General features: G+C 40.0%; 1 long non-coding RNA gene across 2 annotated transcripts in view; it reads right to left on the bottom strand.

Moving 5' to 3' along the window:
- Positions 1-22,772, bottom strand: part of LOC112580259 — a 221,666-nt gene that overhangs the window by 48,640 nt on the left and 150,254 nt on the right. Inside the window, exon 4 of one of the 2 annotated variants that reach the window (XR_006546371.1) lies at positions 18,204-18,488. The exons of the other annotated variant lie outside the window; for it this stretch is intronic. This is a non-coding gene — a long non-coding RNA (uncharacterized LOC112580259). Of the gene's footprint in view, positions 1-18,203; positions 18,489-22,772 lie in introns of those variants that run through there. 2 annotated transcript variants of the gene reach the window in all.

Genomic DNA, 22,772 nt, shown 5'->3' with positions numbered 1-22,772 from the left:
AGAAAACTTTAGGCAAATGCACTAGAAGGACAAAAAGGGGTATTTGCCAATAAAATTCAACACATGAACTTTTGGGCATATCTAACAACACAGTTTTCAGGAACCAGCATATACAATAGATGAACCAAGAGTAAGAATATTTAGCATTTGAATAATATAATTAACAAGTTTGATATAATAAGTATAAAATAGAAGACTGAATACAATAAAGAGCATTCTCCTCAGTCAGGGACACTGACAAAAGAAAATTGATCACATATTAGATCATGAAGAAAAATCTCATTGACTCCTGTAAAGCAGAAATCATACAAAGCCATATTGATCACAACAAAGTAGTAAAATTAGATTCATCATCAAAAAGATAGCCCCAAAAATCTATAGACTTAGAAACTTCCCCCTTGACAATAACTCATGTTTAAGAGAAAAATCAATATAGAATTCACAAACTACTTAGAAATGAATGACAATGAGACAATTGTTAAAGCATAGGATTTAGGTAAACAGTACATATATGCTCAATCATGTCCAACTCTTTGTGACCCCATGGACTGTAGCCCACCAGGCTCCTCTGTCTATGGCATTTTCCAAGCAAGAATACCAGAGTGGGCTGCCATTTCCTATTCCAAAGGATCTTCCAGAGCCAAGGATCAAACCTGCATCTCTGGCAGCTCCTTCACTGACAGGCAGTTTCTTTACCACTGAGCCACCTTCTAACAGTTCTCAGAGGAAAATTTAGGGACATTCAAAGACCCTGCTCTCCTACTTCTTGCCTTCTTCCCCACAAAAGTATTTCCACTGTGCACAGAAGTATGCACAAAGGTTCTTATTGCCCCATTGTTTGTCAACCCTCTCCTAAAGATTGATGCTTAGGTTCCTTCCAGATCTTCCTAGCTCCATGTCATAGAATACTACTCAACAGTTCAACAGAATAGAGTTGTACATATTGAAATGGAAAATTATCTAAGATATAATGTTAAGTAAAATAAGAAAATGCAGATAAATTAAAATATTGTAATATCATTCATACTAGAATAATTTAACAGAAATTAAAACCAATTTATCAGAGAAGGAAATGGCAACTCAATCCAGTATTCATGCCTGGGAAATCCCATGGACAGAGCTTGGTGGGCCACAGTCCATGGGGTCACAAAGAGTAAGACAAGACTCAGTGACTAATACTTTCACTTTTCATTTCTTCGGGTATAGGTCTATTTTACAGAGAAAAATGTCAGGAAGAATAGCTGAGGACTAGTGTGTTTATTTTAGGTAAGAGAAGGATAGGAAGGATAATCAAGACAACATTAATAGCAATGTTTGAATTTTTTTAACAACAGGGCAGTATTTAAATAAAGTTTGTATAATAAGAAAATAAAAAGCTATGTGAGTTATCGTAATATGATCATAAGATTCTTCTGTTACAAACAAATATTGCTGGAACCATTCATTCAGGCTTACAAACTAATTTTTGCTCAGGCAAGTTTTGCCCAGACAAATTTTTATTAATAAAGCTAGCCTCTTTTCATTTACAACTTTGGGGAAAAGGAAAACAATAGAAAGTTTTCATTAATGGGTTTAGTTAGTTACATCATTTCACAATTCTAAATTATCCGACTAGAAAAGTAGCTAAGATAGAAGGGGGAGAAGACATAAATGAAACCTATTTTTAAAAACCATATTTATTGCTTAAGAATTGTGATGATATTGTCTGCAAAAATAAATCTTCAAAGCACTTAATGTCATCAATGTCAACATAAATTACACACCTATACCTTAGACTCAGAGTCAGACACAAGGATGTCTTTTAAGAGAAGAATTCATCAATATCATTAACTGCATAAGGTAGGAACCAAAATGTAAACTACAAACATAAGAAAAAAATAAAATGTTATATGAAGAAAGTGCAAGGAAAACACTGCAACCCAATTCTCTATCTCTACAATAAAATACTAAAATAATTCAGATACACTGGTTGTTAAAAGGGGAGGGAGGGAGGAGGATGAATTTAAAAAGTTACTCTAATTTAAACAAAATTAACAAAGAAATGTTCTGCATAGTTTTTTTTCCTGTTTCTACTTCTAATCATTTATCATGCAAATGAAAGCAGTAATGGAAAATGTAAAGAAAACAAATTCTGCAATATAGTGAAACCCGTACGCAGCAAGAGATAAGATTGAATATCAGAAGGAAAGGGTCTGAAAATTAGCTGTCTGTACAATAACTGGGAGGGAAAACTGTTTTATTTAGCCTGGAGGGATTTTTTTGTAGCAAACTGACTAAATTAAAATCCAGTCTATTAAATCCAGTATCATACTAGAAAATGCCTTTTCCTTGCACTTTTAGATAAATTTTCATTGATCTCATTTTACGCATGATTACATTTTTAATGAGTTGTGCAATATTTCCAGGCTAATTTTAAATCCCCTCTCTCACTGCCCCCCCCACCCCCCACCAACTTACTGCTTGCTGGATTAACATTTCTGATAAATTGTTGGACCAGAAAGAAGGAGCATTACCAAGATGAAATAAATTACCTCCTTTTTTTTTTTTTGCCTCTCTAAAGTGATAATAGGAGAATACAAATGCCTACTGTCTAATTATGCCACATCTTCCAATTCATTTCACAAAAACTGTTTTATTTTTATGTAATAGGCATGTTACCCTGTATTTATTATAAATGACCCTGAACACTATATAGTCTATCAGAATAAAAAATTTCACCCCAACACTGATCAAGTAAACTAAAAACAAATGTCCAAAAGGAGCAACTTCATAAACTAAAGAAAATGGAGACAATCAGAAATCAATACACTAAGAAATATATATATATTTTTTTTTTTTTTTTTACAAATTGACATTGTTTAAAATTAACTTTCAAAATACAAAATAATATTGTTTATAAATGCTTTAAAAGATCCATTGTCATGTGAGACAGGAGGCTGGGAAAGCGTGAAAACCTTAGGAAAGTAAGATCATTTTTCTCCATTAGCATTTTCAGGCCTACATGCCAAGAAGAAAGATGATTTGATGGGAATCAATTGAATTCAAGCCTCTATTCAAGAAAGAAAGCCAGAAAAAATTAAAATCGGGACCTAAAAACAAGACCTTTGTAAAAGTTCTTAAACGTCTTTGCTTCTCCCATCATAGCTACTTTTACAACTCTTTAATTCTTTGTGATGACTAAGACTAAAACACCATAAACAGATAATATTTCTAATTCAAAGACTAATTATTAGAATAAACAAAATTAATTTCAGTTCTATAGTGCTTAGAAGAGAAAACAGAGCTTGAAAGATTAAAAATAAGAATATAGGAAAGATTGGCAAGGCAAACACTAACCAGAGGAAAATAGTAATTTAGTGATTTTTAGTAATTTTAGTATCAAAGTACAAATTAAAATAAAAAGTTTTAAAAGAAATAGAAGAAAAATTCCACAAGAAGATTTCATTTATGTGTGTGTGTATGTGTGTGTGTACAGGTATAGGTACATGTGTACACACAAAAATACATATACTTGGACACATACATGTATAAACGCATGCACAAAGTATTAACCTAAATGCTAATACAATATAGCTTCAAACTATAAAAATCAAAAATTGACAGAATTATCAAGGGAAAGTGATAGAGGAAAGATTGAACATGTTAAATGGAGACCTAGAAGGTGTTAAGAAGAAACACATATTGAACTTCTAGATATGAAAACTGTAATACATGAGATGACAAATATACTGTATGCGATTAACAGGAGATTAGAAGAGATGAATAAACTACAAGGTATAGCAATAGAAACCATCCAAAATGAAACAGACAGGAAAAAACACACACGAGGAATAAATGAACAAAGCATCAGCGAACCATGAGACAACCTCAAATGGCTAAATATAACTGGCATCCCTAAGGGTAGTGAGCAAAAACATTATTTGAAAAAATAATGACTAAGTTTTTCTAAATTTGAAAAAATTATAAGACTTGTGTGTGGCGGCCAGCATGGAGAGAGTGTCATGAAGGCCGCAAGCACACTATGAGAGTACAAGGTCGGGGGGGAGCCTCCCTGCCCACCCCCAAATGCCACTTATCACCCCTCTATCAAATAAAAATCTTTCCATCTTTGCACCTAATTATGCCAAGTTCCAAGTTCTGATACTTTGCATCTCAACTGAAGAAGATGAATTCTTCAGGGAAATTGTCTACTGTAGGCAGATGTTCAAGAAATCCCCCGGCAGGTAAGGAACTTCAGCATCTGACTGCACTACAGCTCCTGCAGGGGCACCCACATGTACCAGGTTTACTGGGACCTGACCAACCCCACGTCCAAGAAGCCGTGGCTGCGCGGGCACAGGAGGGCCTAGAGGAGCTATCCCATGTTGAAGGTCAGGAAGGGCGGCGGTGAGGAGATACCCCTCGTCCAAGGTAAGGAGTAGCGGGTGCGCTTTGCTGGAGCAGCCGTGAAGAGATACCCCACGCTCAAGGTAAGAGAAACCCAAGTAAGATGGTAGGTGTTGCAAGAGGGCATCAGAGGGCAGACACACTGAAACCATACTCACAAAAAACTAGTCAATCTAATCACACTAGGACCACAGCCTTGTCTAACTCAATGAAACTAAGCCATGCCCGTGGGGCCACCCAAGATGGGCGGGTCATGGTGGAGAGGTCTGACAGAATGTGGTCCACTGGAGAAGGAAATGGCAAACCACTTCAGTATTCTTGCCTTGAGAACTCCATGAACAGTATGAAAAGGCAAAATGATAGGATACTGAAAGAAGAACTCCCCAGGTCAGTAGGTGCCCAATATGCTACTGGAGATCAGTAGAGAAATAACTCCAGAAAGAATGAAGGGATGGAGCCAAAGCAAAAAGAATACCCAGCTGTGGATGTGACTGGTGATAGAAGTAAGGTCCGATGCTGTAAAGAGCAATATTGCATAGGAACCTGGAATGTCAGGTCCATGAATCAAGGCAAATTGGAAGTGGTCAAACAAGAGATGGCAAGAGTGAATGTCAACATTCTAGGAATCAGCGACCTCAAATGGACTGGAATGGGTGAATTTAACTCAGATGACCATTATATCTACTACTTCGGGCAGGAATCCCTCAGAAGAAATGAAGTAGCCATCATGGTCAACAAAAGAGTTCAAAATGCAGTACTTGGATGCAATCTCAAAAACGACAGAATGATCTCTGTTCCTTTCCAAGGCAACCCATTCAATATCACAGTAATCCAAGTCTATGCCCCAACCAGTAATGCTGAAGAAGCTGAAGTTGAACTGTTCTATGAAGACCTACAAGACCTTTTAGAACTAACACCCAAAAAAGATGTCCTTTTCATTACAGGGGACTGGAATGCAAAAGTAGGAAGTCAAGAAACACCTGGAGTAACAGGCAAATTTGGCCTTGGAATACGGAATGAAGCAGGGCAAAGACTAATAGAGTTTTGCCAAGAAAATGCACTGGTCATAGCAAACACCCTCTTCCAACAACACAAGAGAAGACTCTACACATGGACATTACCAGATGGTCAACACCGAAATCAGATTGATTATATTCTTTGTAGCCAAAGATGGAGAAGCTCTATACAGTCAGCAAAAACAAGATCAGCAGCTGATTGTGGCTCAGACCATGAACTCCTTATTGCCAAATTCAGACTTAAGTTGAATAAAATAGGGAAAACCACTAGACCATTTAGGTATGACCTAAATCAAATCCCTTATGATTATACAATGGAAGTGAGAAATAGATTTAAGGGCCTAGATCTGATAGAGTGTCTGATGAACTATGGAATGAGGTTCATGACACTGTATAGGAGACAGGGATCAAGACCATCCCCATGGAAAAGAAATGCAAAAAAGCAAAATGGCTGTCTGGGGAGGCCTTACAAATAGCTGTGAAAAGAAGAGAAGCAAAATGCAAAGGAGAAAAGGAAAGATAAAAGCATCTGAATGCAGAGTTCCAAAGAATAGCAAGAAGAGATAAAAAAGCCTTCTTCAGTGATCAATGCAAAGAAATAGAGGAAAACAACAGAATGGGAAAGACTAGAGATCTCTTCAAGAAAATTAGAGATATCAAGGGAACATTTCATGCAAAGATGGGCTTGATAAAGGACAGAAATGGTATGGACCTAACAGAAGCAGAAGATATTAAGAAGAGATGGCAAGAATACACAGAAGAACTGTACAAAAAAGATCTTCACGCCTCAGATAATCACGATGGTGTGATCACTGACCTAGAGCCAGACATCCTGGAATGTGAAGTCAAGTCGGCCTTAGAAAGCATCACTACGAACAAAGCTAGTGGAGGTGATGGAATTCCAGTTGAGCTCTTTCAAATCCTGAAAGATGATGCTGTGGAAGTGCTGCACTCAATATGCCAGCAAATTTGGAAAACTCAGTAGTGGCCACAGGACTGGAAAAGGTCAGTTTTCATTCCAATCCCAAAGAAAGGCAATGCCAAAGAATGCTCAAACTACCACACAATTGCACTCATCTCACATGCTAGTAAAGTAATGCTTAAAATTCTCTAAGCCAGGCTTCAGCAATACGTGAACCGTGAACTTCCTGATGTTCAAGCTGGTTTTAGAAAAGGCAGAGGAACCAGAGATCAAATGGCCAACATCCGCTGGATCATGGAAAAAGCAAGAGAGTTGCAGAAAAACATCTACTTCTGCTTTATTGACTATGCCAAAGCCTTTGACTGTGTGGATCACAATAAACTGTGGAAAATTCTGAAAGAGATGGGAATACCAGACCACCTGATCTGCCTCTTGAGAAATCTGTATGCAGGTCAGGAAGCAACAGTTAGAACTGGACATGGAACAACAGACTGGTTCCAAATAGAAAATGGAGTACGTCAAGGCTGTATACTGTCACCGTGCTTATTTAACTTATATGCAGAGTACAGCATGAGAAACGCTGGGCTGGAAGAAGCACAAGCTGGAATCAAGATTTCTGAGAGAAATATCAATAACCTCAGATATGCAGATGACACCACCTTTATGGCAGAAAGTGAAGAGGAACTAAAAAGCGTCTTGATGAAAGTGAAAGGGGAGAGTGAAAAAGTTGGCTTAAAGCTCAACATTCAGAAAATGAAGATCATGGCATCTGGTCCCATCACTTCATGGGAAATAGATGGGGAAACAGTGGAAACAGTATCAGACTTTATTTTTCTGGGCTCCAAAATCACTGCAGATGGTGACTGCAGCCATGAAATTAAAAGACGCTTACTCCTTGGAAGGAAAGTTATGACCAACCTAGATAGCATATTCAAAAGCAGAGACATTACTTTGCCAACAAAGGTTCATCTAGTCAAGGCTATGGTTTTTCCTGTGGTCATGTATGGATGTGAGAGTTGGACTGTGAAGAAGGCTGAGCACCAAAGAATTGATGCTTTTGAACTGTGGTGTTGGAGAAGACTCTTGAGAGTCCCTTGGACTGCAAGGAGATCCAACCAGCCCATCCTGAAGGAGATCAGCCCTGGGATTTCTTTGGAAGGAATGATGCTAAAGCTGAAACTCCAGTACTTTGGCCATCTCATGCGAGGAGCTGACTCATTGGAAAAGACTCTGATGCTGGGAGGGATTGGGGGCAGGAGGAGAAGGGGACGACAGAGGATGAGATGGCTGGATGGCATCACTGACTCGATGGACGTGAGTCTGGGTGAACTGCGGGAGTTGGTGATGGACAGGGAGGCCTGGCGTTTTGTGATTCATGGGGTAGCAAAGAGTTAGACATGACTGAGCGACTGAACTGAACTGACTACCACAGGCAATGACACTCAATGCCATCAGGTCACGGGTGTCCAGCACTCAATCCAGATCATCATGATGGAGGAGATCACAGCCAAAAGGTGCCATCTGCCAATGGCCAAGAAGTTTCACAACTACAAAATCAAGTTGCTGCTGCCCCTACTGGGTCCTACATCACCAGCATCAGCCATGCTTCACCATCAAGAAGCCCAATACTTTCTTTTAGATACAGGGCCCTCCCCATCCCTAGGTCTGCCAAAATAAATTCCTTATGGGGAGGAAACCCCCAACGAGTTCAGTGAATTCCAACCATAATTATGAAAAGTGAAGAAAACTAAGACACATCATAAGCAAATTGCTTAAGATCAGCGATAAAAAGGAAAATGTGAAAAGTAGTGAGAAGAGATGGGGAAAAGGACACCTTATGTACAAAGGATGAGAAACAGATTTCTCACCAGAAGCAATGTAAGCTAGGAAACAGTACAATATTTTTAAAGTGCAGACTAGTGTGGGGAAGAGGGAGGCAAGGGGGAGACAGCAAAATAGAAAAATTAAAGTGAAACAAAGACCGATCTAAACATAAAAAACTGAAAGAATTAATCACCAATAGACCTGCATGACAAGAAATAGTAAAGTGCTTCTAAAAGAATAAAAATGATACCAGATGGAAACCTGGATGTACACAAAAGAAGGAAAAGCATTAGAAATAGAAACTACAAATGTAAGTATAAAGACTTTTTAAATTTATATCTTTAAAAGATATACAACTGTTTGAAGCCAAAAAAAAAATAGTAACAAGATTTTGTATGCATTTCAACGTACACAAAAATGAAAGGTATGACAATAGCTTAAAGGCCAGAAAAGGAAAGAAAAATGAAAGTATACTATTGTCAGTCTCTTATAGTGTAAGTGTACAACAGCAAAAAATGACTATGAAATATTAAAGATATATAACATAAACTCCAAAACAACCAGTTAAATAAGATAATTAATAAGACAAAGGAGATAATAAAGAACAATAAAAATATTAATCTGAAAGAAAGAAGAGAGAAGAGAAGTCGCTCAGTCGTGTCTGACTCTTTGCGACCCCATGGACTGTAGCCCACCAGGCTCCTCGGTCCATAGGATTTTCCAGGCATGAATATTGGAGTGGGTTGCCATTTATTTCTCCAGAAAGAAAAAAGAAAAGGAGTATAAAAGGAACATAGAAGAGACGGGACATACAGAAAACAAAAGCAAGATGGTCAGTTCAACACCATTATACCAAGAACCATATTAAATGTAAATAGTCTTTAAAAACACAACTAAAAAGCAGGGATAATTACATTAGGAGAAAAAAGAGGTAACACCGAACTCTATGCTGCTGCTGCTGCAAAGAAAGTAAAAAGATGAAAAAGATATTCTATACTAATATAAATTGAAAGAAAGCAGGAGTGGCTATACTAATATCAGACAAAGTGGATTTCATCCTCCAGTATTTTAGGTCTAAGATACAGCACCAATTTCAACCTTGAATTAAAATCTCCACCCAGGTATTGAAATAAGAATATGGTGTCATCATGCCTGTCCAACTCATGGTATAAAAGGTGGAAGTCAAACTTTTAATGGCCTTTTTATGATCTTTACCAGTTCTAAATTCTTGTACTCCCTGAAAAATAAAAAACTGTAAGAGAATTGCAATATTTAAACATCCAAATCGGAGAAGGTAATGGCACCCCACTCCAGTACTCTTGCCTGGAAAATCCCATGGATGGAGGAGCCTGGTAGGCTGCAGTCCATGGGGTCGCTAAAAGTCGGACACGACTGAGCGGCTTCAGTTTCACTTTTCACTTTCATGCATTGGAGAAGGAAATGGCAACCCACTCCAGTGTTCTTGCCTGGAGAATCCCATGGATGGAGAAGCCTGGTAGGCTGCAGTCCATGGGGTCGCACAGAGTCGGACATGACTGAAGCGACTTAGCAGCAGAAGAAACATCCAAATTTCTGGATATATTTGGCATTTTTATCACAGAAACAGGTTTCAGGGAATTAAAGAATTATAATAAAAATCCAAAGCCTGTGATTGAGCAATTTAACTATTTTTAATGATGGTGAACAGTAAATACATGACCAGAAACATAAAATATTAACATCAAAGTGAATTACAGAAAGGCTCAGAAAGTACTAATGGCCCGAAGGAATGTAGTAGAGAATTTAACAGACTAAAGTTCACAAGAGAACATGACAAGAATCTAACACTTAAAATAGTAAAAGCCAGTCTTACATTTGTTTAATCTACTGAAAAATTCTCTGTATTCTGGACAGCCTCAGTCTAATAATTCAGCAGTAAAAATATAATTAAGATATGCTAATATTGGACAAGAAAATAGTAAGACCTGGGGATGTGGAAATATCTTCCATACTGCTCAGGTGTGTAGTATGTGAACATGGGAAGGATTCTAGGGTTGGTGTAAAGAACTGCTGTGCTTAGTTGCTAAGTCGTGTCTGACTCTTTGCGATCCCATAGACTCTAGCCCTCCAGGCTTTTCTGTCCATGGGGATCCTCCAGGCAAGAATACTGTAGTGGGTTGCCATGCCCTCCTCCAGCGGATCTTCTTATTCCAAGAATTGACCCAGGTTTCCCACATTTCAGGCAGATTCCTTACTGTCTGAGCCACGAGGGAAGCCCAGTAGAGAACTGCAGAAGTCCCCCCAGAATAATTTTGCTTTTAGAGACTCCATAAATCAAAAAGGTTGGGAGTTTCCATTAATGAAAACATCTCATAGACCTTTGTCCTGGTCTGCATGCTGAAAACAGAAATATCTATTTCAAGGAAATTCTGTGAGCAGAATTCAGGGAAATCAACAAGTTCGGTGCAGCAGGATTTGACAGCAGTTTTGAATAGAAATTTCAAAATGGACCTAAAAAAACTATCACTTTTCAATGCAAAAGCACCAAGCTTAAAGATGCTCTAGTTTTCAAACCTGGCTCTACAACTTTATAAATTGTGAGAACTTGACCAAGTTGCTTGCTTGCTTTTGCTTTCTCAACATTCAGTTTTTTATTAAAATAGAATAATATCTTTCTCACAGAGTTGTTTTAAGGACTTGATCATATACATAAAGAACTGAAGTCACAGCTGAGCACTTAGTAAGGTCTAACTTCACAATATCAATTATTAATAATTAGGACCACCTTTCCTAAAGGACCAGAATATGCTGACTGAAACTGGCAACTGAATGTAAAATCGCTCAAAGGGAGCTGAATTTGTATGAGAAAAATTAAACTACTAATTTAAGTAGCAATGAGCCTATGTTAGATAGCCTTCAAATATGGCTGCCTTCAATTTTTTCCCTTCCTGTAAAAAAAGCAAGTCACTCTTCCTGTTAGAAAGGAAAGTCTACTTTCCTTCCCTGAATTTGGGCTGGGCTTGTACCTAGGGTGGCAGTGACACTGTGCTAGATCCAAGCCTAGACTCTAAACTCTTGGCAATTGCTGATTTTCCTCTTGAAGCCAGCTCAGTTTAAGAAGTCTGACTAACCTGAGACTACCATGCTGTTAAGGAGACCCTAGCTAGCCACATAAAGAGGACACGTGGAGAAACAGCAAAGCATAAGGCATTGGAGTGAAGTTTCCCCAAAACTTCTAGTCCAGCCAAGATGCCACTGAACGCAGAGAGCTGAGTAACCATAGTTGACATCATGAGGAAGAAAAACCACCCAGGTAAATAAGTCCACTCCCTCAACCCATAGAATCATAAGAAAAAAAAATCTTTAAAAAAATGTTTTGGGCAATAGATAACTAACAGAGTCTAAACCCAAAAACCATCAGCGGTATTTATTTGTAGCCTTAGACTGTCAGATGGAGAAGGCAATGGCACCCCACTCCAGTACTCTTGCCTGGAAAATCCCATGGACAGAGGAGCCTGGAAGGCTGCAGTCCATGGGGTTCCTGAGAGTCGGACACGACTGAGCAACTTCACTTTCACTTTTCACTTTCATGCATTGGAGAAGGAAATGGCAACCCACTCCAGTGTTCTTGCCTGGAGAATCCCAGGGACGGGGGAGCCTGGTGGGCTGCCGTCTCTGGGGTCGCACAGAGTCGGACACGACTGAAGCGACTTAGCAGCAGTAGCAGCAGCAGAAATGAGCATCACCCCCAAAAGTAAAAAGGAGAACTGCAATTCCTGAAATATTCTTTTTGCAGGATAATCCCAGACTCACTGGTAGAGGCTACATATAAGAATGAAGCCAGTGAAAGCAGCTAGAACACCTCTGGCAGAGGGATGATCCTTTCTTCTTGTTGTAGTTTAGTCACTAAGTCATGTCCGACTCTTTACAACCCCACGGACTGTAGTCCACCGGGCTCCTCTGTTCATGGGATTTCCCAGGCAAAAATACTAGAGTGGGATGCCATTTCCTCCTCCAGGAGATCGTTCTGACCCAGAAATTGAACCCATGTCTCTCACTTATTAGCAGGCGGGTTCCTTACCACTTCACCTACAGATTAAAAAAAAAAAAAAAAACTTTGTAAAAACTTTTTCTTACAGAGCCCATAGAAAGCCATCTTGCAACTACATCTAACTTTAAGGAAACCTAAATTTATTACCAAAAGCCACATTGGTAATATTTTTTCTTTCCCTACATAAAACTGGTATTTAAGAACACAACCACAGTCAGTTTTTTCAAATGCATAATCTCATTGGGATTTTGGCTTATGTTTTAAGAACCTGTTACAGTCAATGTTTTCCCTCCCTTTTTTGAATAATAAATTATCATAACTAGTGGTCAATGCTGTGATGCCAGAAGATAGTTCTAAAAACACAAAATAATAAAATAGACAGAATCCTTGAAATGCTTGGTCTTCCACTTTTGTAATTCTTTTTCTTTCCTTAAAGTAAAGTCCTTTCTCAGTCTTTAAATGACAGCTATCTTACCACTCTCAACTGATTATGGATTAAAAAATGTTTTCGACCTCTTCCCATAAAGTTTTCCCTTAACTCATTTCCCACACCTGTGGTAGGAAACAGCATGAAGAATAATTCTGGGCATAAAAGCTTTTCATGGCTTTAATATGGTGAACTCATTTCAAAATTTCTCTGATTTGCTGACAATGAACTTACTTTTAAGAGCCTTCAGTAAAGTCATCTCCAGAATTTCAAGACAGTTATATATTGGCTTATTTCTTTTACTCTACTATTTAACCTCATAAAATAAAATTAAGTTCTAAATTAAACAAATTTTAAATAGCAGTTTCTAACAGCAAGGCTAGTTTCTAACAGCAAAGGCTAACTTTGTATATAAAAATGGCCTGTTTTTATATCCAAGTAGCATTCTTTATTAACAATTGTTTTATTAATTTTTATTGGAGTATAATTGCTTTATCAGAGAAGGCAATGGCAACCCACTCCAGTACTCTTGCCTGAAAAATCCCATGGATGGAGGAGCCTGGTTGGCTGCAGTCCACGGGGTCGCTAAGAGTCAGACATGACTGAGCGACTTCACTTTCACTTTCACTTTCATGCATTGGAGAAGGAAATGGCAACCCACTCTAATATTCTTGCCTGGAGAATCCCAGGGACGGGGGAGCCTGGTGGGCTGCCGTCTATGGGGTCACACAGAGTCGGACACGACTGAAGCGACTTAGCAGCAGCAGCAGTTGCTTTATAATGGTGTGTTAGTTTCTACTGTAGAGCAAAGTGAATTAGCTACACATATACATACATTTCCTTTTTTGGATTTCCTTCCCATTTAGGTAACCACAGAGTATTGAGTAGAATCCCCTGTGCTATACAGTAGTTTCTCATTAGTTATCTGTTTTATACATATTGCTGCTACTGCTAAGTCACTTCAGTCGTGTCCGACTCTGTGCAATCCCATAGACGGTAGCCCACCAGGCTCCCCCGTCCCTGGGATTCTCCAGGCAAGAACACTGGAGTGGGTTGCCATTTCCTTCACCAATGCATGAAAGTGAAAAGTGAAAGTGAAGTCGCTCAGTCGTGTCCGACCCTCAGCAACCCCATGGACTGCAGCCTACCAGGCTCCTCCGTCCATGGGATTTTCCAGGCAGGAGTACCGGAGTGGGGTGCCATTGTTAGTGTATATATATATATATCAATCCCAATCTCCCAATTCATTCCACATTCTCCTTCCTTCCTTGATATCCAAACATTTGTTCTCTATGACTGGGTCTCTATCTCTCAAAGTAACATTCATTTCTGTACATATCTTCCAAAAAGAATGAAAGAAATAGGCTTGGACAGAGGGCTTCCCTGGTGGCTCAGACAGTAAAGTGTCTGCCTGCAATGCGGGAGACCCAGGTTCTATCCCTGGGTCGGGAAGATCCCTGGAGAAGGAAATAGCAACCCACTCCTGTACTCTTGCCTGGAAAATTCCACAGACAGAGAAGCCTGGTAGGCTACAGTCCATGGGGTCTCAAAGAGTCGGACAGGACTGAGCGACTTCACTTTCACTTTCACTTTAAAAGACAGAAACCTCAACAACAAAAGAGAAACTTTCACTAATTGAATATTTAATGGAAGTCAATTAAGTGCCCATCATAGCCAAAGTAGGAAACGTATAAAGATAAAACTGCCCCAGCTCCCAAGAAGAACATAAGTTACTAGAAATGCAGACACAGAACAAAGTATGTACAACATCTTGGGAAGAGAAAATACAACAGGACACAAAGGATGGACTGTGCACAGATAAAGTAGGAGAGCAAAGGAGGAAAGGATTCTGAGGCAGTAAATTTGAGCAGGGTCTACAAATAGATGGAAAAGGTGGATTCCAATCAGAGGAAAAGGCCTGGAACAGAAGCCTGAGAAGTACCATGCATCTTCAGAAAATATTAAGGATGAGTATAACAGGCAGACCTGGGAAGGGAGGCTGTATTAGTTTCATATTAGTTGCTCTAACAAGTTACCACAAACCAGGTGCCTCAAAGTATCAATAACGGAAATCTAGTCTCATGGTTCTGGAGGCCAGAAGTCAAAAATCAAGTTGTCAATGGGGTCAATTCCTTCAGAAGGCTCTGAGGGAAATCTGTCTTATGCTTCTCTTCTAGCTTCTGGCCATCCTTGGGGTTCCTTGGCTTGTACCACGTCATTCCAATTTCTGCCTCTATTGTCACGGACCCTTCCCCCCATGTGTCTATGCATGGTCTTCCTATAAGGAAGTCATTGGATTTAGGGCCTCCCTAATTCAATATGATCACATCTTAGCTAACTATCCACAAAGACTATTTCCAAATAAGGTCACATTCTGGTCATGAAAGTTAGTTTGGGAAACACTGCTGACCCTGGTACAGAGGCCATGTCGAGGAGTTCAGATGCTCTAAGGTTTATGTTTTTGTCATATCTGTGAGCCACCCACTCTTCTATTTTACTTTACTGTATTTAAAAATGTTATTAGGTCAGTTCTCTTATTTTTCCTTTGTAAACATTTTAAAAGGAAGCATCCTATCACTATTCTAAATGAAAATCTTTTTTGCTATAGCTGCTATTGCTACTGCTGCTGCTAAGTCGCTTCAGTCGTGTCCGACTCTGTGTGACCCCATAGACGGCAGCCCACCAGGCTCCCCCATCCCTGGGATTCTCCAGGCAAGAACACTGGAGTGGGTTACCATTTCCTTCTCCAATGTATGAAAGTGAAAAGGGAAAGTGAAGTCGCTCAGTTGTGTCCAACTCCTAGCAACCCCATGGACTGAAGCCCACCAAGCTCCTCCGTCCATGGGATTCTCCAGGCAAGAGTACTGGAGTGGGGTGCCATCGCCTTCTCCGTTGCTATAGCTAAGTTATCCATAAAATATTAAGTTTTAATGAAAATATCTTAATTAAATATGCAAATGATAAATCTGACTGATGTGTAAAAATGTATGTATGTAAACAGATTCCTCGGTGATAAGAACAGAACTGTTGGTGACTACTTAAAAAAAAAAAATCGGCTCATTTTCACTAGGTTTAAAAAGAAGAGGCTCCACATAAATAGGACAATTCTCCGCTCAAGCACAGAAAATCATGATTTATTGTACACATAATTGAAAAAAGCCAAAAAAATTTAACCCCTTTATTGATATGGTTGCATCCTAAAAATCAGTTGTAGCCAAAACGATAATCACTTCTGCTCAACAATCTCTTGTCACCAGAAGCCATCTGATCAGAGCACTAGAACCCATTCTACTTCAGTATATTTCATGTTATTTGATAATAACGGAAAAATAATGGAAAAGAGATTCTCCATAACATTCACCCCACCTCATAATCTGAGAAAATTTTTAGAAGGATCTTCTAGCAATCTTTTGAGTATCTCCTCATAATGTCCCAAATACTGATGACAAGTTCTTCATGTGGGTTTTTTAGGAGGTTTCATTACCAAGTCTCTCAGACAAGGCTTTCAGCACTGTTGAGCAGATGAGTGGGCCTAAAGGGCCCTGGGTGTAAATACACTGCTACCATTTATTCACCACTACTATGGACAGCCACTGCATGAAGCTATCAACATGCTTTTCCTCATTTAACTCACAACTTCTTCAAAGTAACTGCTATGTTTATAGTATAATACACTATAACACTCTATAGCTGAGGAGACTGAAGTTCAAAACAATGAGATTTGCTGAAGCTTACACTGTCTGTAAGGGAAGACTCATGGCTCCAACCCAGCTGGGTCAGCTTCCAGCACCAGTACCCCGTGGCCTCCTGGGGACATGAACTAGAACTGGGCCCTTTCTCACCTTTCCTAGGACACCTGGTCCAGCCTGAGGCGCAAGGCTAAGGTGTTTCTGCCTGAGAAAGCCATACATACAGCTGGGTTGCAGAGAAATTCATCACAGGAAGAGTGGCCAGTGGAAGTTGATAGGGGGAAGGAGAGCAGAAGAGAAGGGTGGGCCTGCGTAAATGTGTTTTAGGACCATCACCAATGAACCTGATAAAAGTCTCTCCTCCTCCCTTGCCAAACTCTTCTTATCCTCCATGCCTGCACCCCAAACTCAGTTCTGGGCAACTTTGACTCCCGGCAAGGTCCATTCCAGTAACATTTAATTCTTCTCAAGTACCATCCAAGGCACAAAGTGGGAGTCACTGATGTAGGCAATGAAAATCTATCAAAGGTTTTCAAGTAGGGAAGTTGCCTGATACAACCTGCATTTAAGAAATGTGAAGAGGAATGAGAGTTTTTAGGTCTAGAGGTGACTTAAGTTGCTACCATAATAATTTATCTGGGAGACCACAAAGTCTTAGTGGCAGGAGAAACAAAGAGGAAGGAGCAGATCTGAATGCCAAAAAGTAAAACGGCGAAACGGACCCTAGCATGAGGGACTGAAGAGTCCAAGGGGGATAAGTTTCCAGTTGAGCAATTGGGTGGATGGCCCTGGGATTTCTTTGGAAGGAATGATGCTAAAGCTGAAACTCCAGTACTTTGGCCACCTCATGCGAAGAGTTGACTCATTGGAAAAGACTCTGATGCTGGGAGGGATTGGGGGCAGGAGGAGAAGGGGACAACAGAGGATGAGATGGCTGGGTGGCATCACTGACTCGATGGACGTGAGTATCAGTGAACTCCGGGAGTTGGTGATGGACAGGGAGGCCTGGTGTGCTGCGATTCATGGGGTCGCCAAGAGTCGGACACGACTGAGCGACTGATCTGATCTGATCTGATCTGACACCATTAAACACAAGAAAGGAAGAGGGTGTGTCAGAAGGTAATCGGTTCAGTTTGGGAGTCAGTGCCCAGTTTATTAGAAATGACTAGTAAGCAAATGGAGTTCAGAATAAGCTCTTACCCTGAGACAATGAACATCAAAGCCTTAGATATGGATGCAAACAGTAATCTCAGGAAGAGCAAGAAGAATCCCAGAGACAGAAAACTTGCAAACACCAGCCTTTAAGAAACAGGAAAGGAATGGGAGAAATGAAGGTGAGTGGTCAGAAAGGAAGGGGACCTAGACAGGAAGGCCCCAGAGGCCAAAAGCACAGACATTTTCAAGGAGTGTGTGAGCACAGTGTGAAATACAGCCAAGAAGTGAAGGAGCATTAAAAAATAAAAAAAGCTTCAGGATGTTACCTGCAGGGGCTTATTAATGACCTTGAGAAGGGTCACATTTGGAAGGAAATGTCTAAGCCAGGGCACAAGGGATACAGGGTAACTAGGAAACAAAGTGAATGTGGCAGGTAAAGACAACTGTTCCAAAAAAATTTAGCAAGGGGCAGCAAGGGAAGGAAAGAACTACAAAAATACAGAGGGGGAAAGGAGAGGGCTTAGAAAGCAAGACAGAAAGAAATTTCTGAGAAAATATCCCAAGGATATAAAAGAGGATGGTGGAAGGCTGAAGCAGCAGGTAATAGGGGTCACTCAAGAAGAAAACAGACAGATGAGTGTGTTGCAGGAAGGGGGACCCCTTCTAGGGACTGAAACTGGGCTCTTGTCTAACACTCAGAAATGAATTGTGAGAGGAGACACATGTGCTGACAAAGCAAGAAATTTTATTGGGAAAGTGTGTCCAGGCAGAGAGCAGTAGGTTAGGGGAACCCAGGAGACTTGCTCTGCCACGTGGCTGGCAGTCTCTGGTTTTATGGTGTTGGGATTAGTTTCCAGGTTGTCTTTAGCCAATCATCCTGACTCAAGATTCCTTCCTGGTGGTGCATGCCTTGTTCAGCCAAGATGGATGCGAGAAGGATTCTGGGAAGTGGTGGGACATGTGGTGTCTCCCTTTGACCTTTCCCGAACTCTTGCAGTTGTTGGTGATTTAATAGTTCTGTGTTCCTTACCAGGACCTCCTGTCGTAACACAACGCATGCAAATGGTTACCATGGTGCCTGCAGGGTGGGTGGTTCCAGTCAGTGTGCTTCGCCTAACAAGTGGGGCCTGGATGTAATCATAACTGCTACCAATTATTCAGTACCACTCTGTGGAGCCATCAATATGTATTTTCTCATTTAACTCTTACAACTCTGAAGTAGCCACTATTATTATCTGTAGCTGGTAAATCTTAGATTCCAAGAGGTGATAAGGTTTGCTGAAGCGTACACCACCCAAAGAGCTTCCCTTGTGGCTCAGCTGGTAAATAATCCACCTCCAATGTGGGAGACCTGGGTTCGATCCCTGGGTTGGGAAGATCCCCTGGAGAAAGGAAAGGCTACCCACTCCAGTATTCTGGATTGGAGAATTCCATGGACTGTATAGCCCATAGGGTCGCAAGGAATCGGACATGTCTGACCAACTTTCACTTTCACACTACCCAAAAGAAAACAAGCAGGATTATGGAGAGAGGAGTTGAAGGTGTGAAACAGAAAGTGGAGGATGCTAAAGGCAAAGTATAAATTGCTGTCACTTCCCAAATGGGGAGACAAACCATGCCAGATATGATTAAATACCACTGCCTGCTCCAGACTATAGGGATCAAGGCATGGACAGTGAAGGTTCTATAATAACTTATGTAACAGTGATCACTATGACCCATTTGGATGACCAAGAGACATTGCAAATTCTTTAAAATGGTTTAGATGTGGCCCAGCCCTGCCCCAGGGGATCCCTGGGCTAGATCCAAGAATAGGAAAGAAGCTTCCCAAATGCCAGTGGCCTTAACCCATTTACATGTAATTTCTCAATTTTTAAAGCTCTCTGCTTTCCTATCACTTTGCTTTCAACACAATGAAAACACAGTTTTAATCTGAGGGAGGAGAGTTGATTGCATCTAAATTTATTCAGCTAGTTAAGAGAACCAGAGGCAATTACTAATTTACATTTTTATCACTGCCTTTTTAAACTTGATCTAAACAAGTTCTGTCTATTGCTCCATTGTGTTTTTTTATTTTTTTTTTAATTTATTTTTATTTATTTATTTTTTTGCTCCATTGTTTTAAGAAACTCCTCAAAACTTCCTGATTTTAATCAGTCTTTTTTTTTTTTAATACTGTCATTTCTCAGGACTTCTGAAATCACGAAGTCCATAAGTCACAAACTTCTGCTTTTTGTCTATGAAAACCTGGGGTGAAAGACTTTATTTTCCCTTATAGATTTTATTCTCTACAGCTAAAAGTATCCAGGAAATTTTAACTTTGTATGTATTTCTATGAGGCTTCTTTCAGGATGTGACAGTAGAGCTGATGGTCTGGCTACAAACTGAGAATTTGTGGTTCTTTCTAAAAACACATAATTTCGAGATCAACCAGTACCTGAAAGGAAAGTTCCAATGTATAAACATAAGATGACAGCTTCAATAAATAAATAAAAGCTTCAGGAAGTTTCCCTGGATAGTTTCCTTCACACATGCATAAAATCAACTAATTCTTATTATTCACAAGTGAAATTTAAAGATACAAATGCAAGATCACTACCCTAGAGGAGTTTACAGATCTCCCAACTTCTGTCAACATTTGAGCAATGCTTCCTGAAAGCATCTGGGACCCTATCTTCAGTCTTTCTCTGTCCACAGGACTATGCCTGAAGTGCTTGGGGAATTAATTCCCTGGGGAGCAGCCATCGAGCAATGACAAAATACAGTGAAGAGATCCCCCAGTTTCCACACCCCTCGGGTTAGACAATTCTGGGACATGTTCTATAGCTTCTCTAAGGTCCTCAGCAGAACTGAGCCCCAGTTGACCTCAACAGTCACCTGCTCATCAAGGCATCTTTTACTGCCTTCTTCCCTCCTGTTTCACTTCCCTACTCTCTTGAAGGGTTCTGGAATTGCTCTCTAAATAAATTACTTATACTCAAAGTTGGTGACAATAGCAAATTACCAAATAAAGTTGCAAAATCTAATTAACCAGATACCTGTTCCCTGATAGTGCTAACAACTTTGTGGTTTCTTCTATTTTGGCATAACTGTGGTTTCTCAGTTATGCAAAGAGAAGAAAGTTGATAGGATAAATAGCTTTGACTTTTGTGAAACCATCTCAGTCAGGTTCAGTCAAGGAGACAAAGTTTACACCAGAATTGTCTGTTTTAATAGAGAAAAATAAGGGTGAAATGAGGAGGGTGATGAGAGAGAGATTTGGGAGGGAGGGGACATAGGGATACCTATGGCTGATTCTTGTTGATGTATGACAGAAAACCACAAAAAAGCAATTAACCTTCAATTAAAAAATTTAAATATTTTTTAAAAAAGAAACTAGTAATAAAGGGGCTGGAAAAGCCAAATGGCCAAAAAGAGAACAGTAATGCAGAGATCTGCAGTACAAAGAAACTACTGTCCAGTTTGTTAAAGGTTCAGTGTAGAGTTACCTTATGATTCAAGTTATTCTACTCCTAGGTCTCTCTCTTTCGGCTTAAGAGAACTGAGAATTTCAGTCTGAGACGTGAAAACATAAGTTCACACAAAAACTTACAAATGAAAATTCATAGCGGCATTATTCATAATGGCCTGAAAAATGCAAACAACTAAATGTTCATCAGTTGATGAATGGATAGATAAGTGAAAAGTGATATATCCATACAATGGGAATATCATTCAGCCATGAAACTGAAGTACTTATATATACTACAGTGTGGATGAACATTATGCTAACTGAAAGAATGCAGTCACAAAAGGCCACATGTTGTATGGTTCCATACTAAACATGCAGAACAGGCAAACCTATAGAGACAAGAAGTAAATTCTTGTTTGCCAGGGGTTGTAAGTAGAGGAAAATTGGAAGTGACTGCTAAGGGGTACAAAGTTTCTTTCTGGGATGATGAAAATGTTCAAAAATTCAATAACCGGTGATATTCACACAAGTCTGTAAATATACTAAAAACCGAAGAATTGTACATTTTGAAAGGCTGAATTCTATGGTATCTGAATTATATTTCGGTCAGAAGAAAATAATGAAAAAGAAAAAAGAAAGGAATGAAGGAAGAAAGGAAAGAAGTGAAGAGAGAAAGGAGCCACTGTCAATCTCTAAGCAAAAGGGACAAAGGGTGGAGGTACTTTACCAGAGCCCCCAGCAGAAACTGAAGCCACTGCAGGAGGGCATACGGGGTGGGAGCTAGAACAAGAACAGAGACATAAATACTGTTAGGCACTCAACCTGAAGCAGAAGGAGACAGGAGGACATACCCACGGAGACATGCCCTGGCTTCTCCCTTCAGCCTGCTCACCATTCTCTTGCTGTTGGCCAAACCTAACTGGAAACCAGTTAGCAAGCGAACCTAAGAAACAGACTCAAGGTGTTGGACCCATTGCAAACAGAACAGCAAGGGAAAGGCAGGGAATGGGTCTAAGAAGAATCACACCTCTTCAAACGTGAAACTCTTCCCAGTTGAGATTATTAATACAATGTGGCCAACAGGAAAGGTATTATTTGTGAAAATCTAACACAAGCATTCAATAAATTTTTTTTTTTAAATAATGGAGGGAAATGTGGATAATTATTTCAGTGGAAACAGTGTCAGACTTTATTTTTCTGGGCTCCAAAATCACTGCAGATGGTGACTGCAGCCATGAAATTAAAAGACGCTTACTCCTTGGAAGGAAAGTCATGACCAATCTAGATAGCATATTGAAAAGCAGAGACATTACTTTGCCAACAAAGGTTTGTCTAGTCAAGGCTATGGTTTTTCCTGTGGTCATGTATGGATGTGAGAGTTGGACTGTGAAGAAGGCTGAGCGCCGAAGAATTGATGCTTTTGAACTGTGGTGTTGGAGAAGACTCTTGAGAGTCCCTCGGACTGCAAGGAGATCCAGTCAGTCCATTCTGAAGATCAGCCCTGGGATTTCTTTGGAAGGAATGATGCTAAAGCTGAAACTCCAGTACTTTGGCCACCTCATGCGAAGAGTTGACTCATTGGAAAAGACTCTGATGCTGGGAGGGATTGGGGGCAAGAGGAGAAGGGGATGACAGAGGATGAGATGGCTGGATGGCATCACTGACTCGATGGACGTGAGTCTGAGTGAACTCTGGGAGTTGGTGATGGACAGGGAGGCCTGGCGTGCTGCGATTCATGGGGTCGCAAAGAGTCGGACACGACTGAGCGACTGATCTGATCTGATCTGATTTCAGTAGTAGTTACATTAAAATGGAAAAGCAAGCATTACCTTAATCCAAATGAGCATTCTCATTTGGTCTTATATTCTGCAA

This window comes from Bubalus bubalis, chromosome 18 (genome assembly GCF_019923935.1).
Source record: "Bubalus bubalis isolate 160015118507 breed Murrah chromosome 18, NDDB_SH_1, whole genome shotgun sequence".
In the NCBI taxonomy this organism is placed as follows: Eukaryota; Metazoa; Chordata; class Mammalia; order Artiodactyla; family Bovidae; genus Bubalus; species Bubalus bubalis.
This window is presented reverse-complemented; position numbering and strand designations above follow the sequence as displayed.